At 38.2% G+C, this 3,022-nt stretch overlaps 1 protein-coding gene across 1 annotated transcript in view; it reads left to right on the top strand.

Moving 5' to 3' along the window:
• Positions 1 to 825: 825 nt before the first annotated feature.
• The window catches only part of LOC106522695 (zinc finger protein GLIS2), a 49,105-nt gene continuing 46,908 nt past the window's right edge, over positions 826 to 3,022 (top strand). The window contains exon 1 of the mRNA XM_014015820.1: positions 826 to 1,194. The gene's annotated coding sequence lies outside the window, so the exon portion shown is untranslated. The remainder of the gene's footprint in view (positions 1,195 to 3,022) is intronic.

Genomic DNA, 3,022 nt, shown 5'->3' with positions numbered 1-3,022 from the left:
ACCACCRCAGCACAAATGACAATTTCAAGTGCACAAACGAAGCACTAACCACTCAACCTATTTGCCTTTTTTTTTGGAAGGGTTTGGTTTCACTCAGCTCTAAATTCACAGGCAGATTACACGCGTCTTAGTAGAGAGTTGTTTAGGTCTTTATTTGCCTGCATGGCTTATTGCACAATGGTGTGAATTAGAGTGCAATTGATGAGTATCAGGCTCAAACTGCTCCTCCTCTGCTTCCAACTCCATCACCCCCTTAAACCATCTGTCTACAAAATAAGAACATTTTGATGCATAAAGAGTATCTTCTACACTAAAAGTGTTTGTAATGTGCATTTTCTTCAAATACAAAAATAAAATATCTTTATATTTAAAAATCTTGATAATACATTTGATTTTACACATTTTGTCACAAAACTGGTGTAGTTTCAGAACTTGGGTCAGTCAAAGTGAAACAGGAAGTGACTGAGCGTTGTCCTGAAGAGCTGCTTCCGTTGTGTTGARCCACGTGTCTGTTTCATTCCCTCCAATGTAGAGGTCTAAACATTCCTCACTGCACTGAACATTTTTTATGATAMATGTTCAGGTGTTCAGTCAGTTTCTTCTCATTTCAAAATTATGSCCACTAGAGGGAGCCATCGTGGAGTAGAAATACAGAAACGATGCATCGACAGGAAAAGAGTGAAATTGCCCCCAAGTATGCAGAGAGGAAAGAGGCTTCAGCAGCAGACAGGGCTGGACCTCCTCCTCCTCCTCCTCCTTCTCTCCTCCTCCTCCTCCTCCTCCTTGGACAGCCTATTCTCTCCTCTCTGCTGATCTCAGTTCAGTTGACCAGCGTCGCAACCAGGCGATGCACCTCAGATAGAGCCTTTCTTCATAATCTAGTGCACATCATAAAACTTTTAGAAGACTTCAGTATTTGTATTTACATCAGAGTGATTTTTTTTGAAGAAAATGTATCTCATGACAAGGTTTTCAAACGTTTATCTGAAAACTTACCACATGTAAAAAGCTTTTTTTTTTATTGTGACCTACTGAGGGTTTGAGATCTGTTTTATTTTTGAAACCAGTTAGTGACAACTCTTTCTGAAATGATAAGAGGAAAACCAGACAAACTCGCTTGATTTGGGTGAATCTTTCTGCTTGAAGGCACTGACAGCATCTTTTAAAGCAACAAAGGAGGCAGTCACTGAAGAGGTAAGCCCTAACTTTTTAAAAATTAATCTCATTCAAATGGAAACTGGTGGATAAAGCTTTTTTGTAAAGTTCACGTGTTTGAAACAGATTTGTTGACATGACCTGACTACCTGCTGTCAGAGGTAATACCTTGATTCTGTAAAAATATCATCATCCTCAATTTCTTGCTCAGAAGAAATTAAGATAAACAAACAAACAAACAAACAAACAAACAAACAAACAAACAAACAAACAAACAAAAATCAAGTAATAATGTGAACTATTTTGGTAAAGTCAAATATTTTTACGTATGTTAAAGTATTACTTTTTTGATCCCTTATCTGTTTTTTATCAAATGATAKAACAGAATGTTTTGGGTTGTGTTTTGGAAAATTTATTTATTAAGACTTTGAGGACAAAAATATATATTTTTCAAGACACTGCAGCTATTGTCAAAATCTTGCTTGCCATGTCAAAGGAGTTCAACAAGGTTTCATCCTCAGCCCCCAGGTATTTTGGCTTTGTATCCACACTGTGATCATTTTGTGCAAGTTTGGACTTAAAACCCACCAAACCTCACTTCCCAAATATACAAACAAACTAAAACTTTGACATAACATCACATTTAATAGACTTTATGATCATGCTAATTTATCACAGCTGTAAYTCCTCAGTTTCTTAAATCCCTTGTAGCACACTTTTTGTCACATTTTCTTCTGTCCAACACATCGCCACTCTGATCATTTYACACCACATCACCAGCAGGTGTTACAGCAGTAAAGACAGTCGCTCTGAGAGATGATCAGCCTGAATTAGAACTTTTTATTTTGCTTTTTTAAATGATCAGTACCAAACTTGCATAAGAGCTTAATAAAAAAAAATGAAAGAAAACTTTAACATTGATTCTTTGACACATCTATTTGGGACATTATAAACAGCCTATAGTGGGATTTAAATGCAATTCTGCTCGACTGAAAGCAGAATTATGTCTGGGTGTTAAGTGAGCAAATATAAATGCAGACTATTGACCAGATGTGCTAAAGTTAAAGACTCCTGACTAAAACTCTGAGGAAGGATAGAAATAGGCATTCAGATTTGCCTATGTTTAGTCTCAGTTGTAAAATAGACACATTGGGCGGCTGAGGTAGAGCAGCTGGCCTTGGGACCCGCAAGTCACAGGTTCGACTCCCCGCCATGCCCACATGCTGTTGCGTCCTTGGGCAAGACACTTCACCCGCCTTGCTTACTGATGGTGGTCAGAGGGTCCGGTGGCGCCTGTGTATGGCAGCCTCGCCTCTGTCAGTGTGCCCCAGGGCAGCTGTGGCTACAATGTAGCTTACYACCATCAGAGTGTGAATGTGTTTGTGAATGGGTGAATTTCTGTAAGTGTAAAGAGCTTTGAGTGTCCTGGATGGATCGAAAGGCGCTATATAAGTACAGTCCATTTACATTTTTCAACAGTTATAAAATAGACATCTTTTAACGTCCTGAGTTGTTGTTGAAAGTTTTAGATGAAATTAATAAAATATAATATTTGGTGGAGGAGCTTAAAGTACGCTAAAGTTTTAGATCTGACAGACGGAGAAAGAGAGAGAGAGAGAGAGAGAGAGAGAGAGAGAGAGAGAGAGAGAGAGAGAGAGAGAGAGAGAGAGAGAGAGAAACAATGATAGTGAGAGAGTAAAGTTACCAAACAGAGTAGCTAGGGTCACATTAAAAAAACACATTGCCTAACATGATGTCTGCTGCTAACAGAAAGTTTATTTAATTTTAAAGTGTATTTTTTAGGCTACATATACTTTGCTCTGGATGTTTGTGAAGAAACTGCTGTTAATCAAGTTGTGACGTGTTC

Source organism: Austrofundulus limnaeus, unplaced genomic scaffold, assembly GCF_001266775.1.
Source record: "Austrofundulus limnaeus strain Quisiro unplaced genomic scaffold, Austrofundulus_limnaeus-1.0 Scaffold135, whole genome shotgun sequence".
In the NCBI taxonomy this organism is placed as follows: Eukaryota; Metazoa; Chordata; class Actinopteri; order Cyprinodontiformes; family Rivulidae; genus Austrofundulus; species Austrofundulus limnaeus.
Note: the sequence above shows the minus strand (reverse complement) of the source record. Positions and strands in the feature narration are given on the sequence as shown.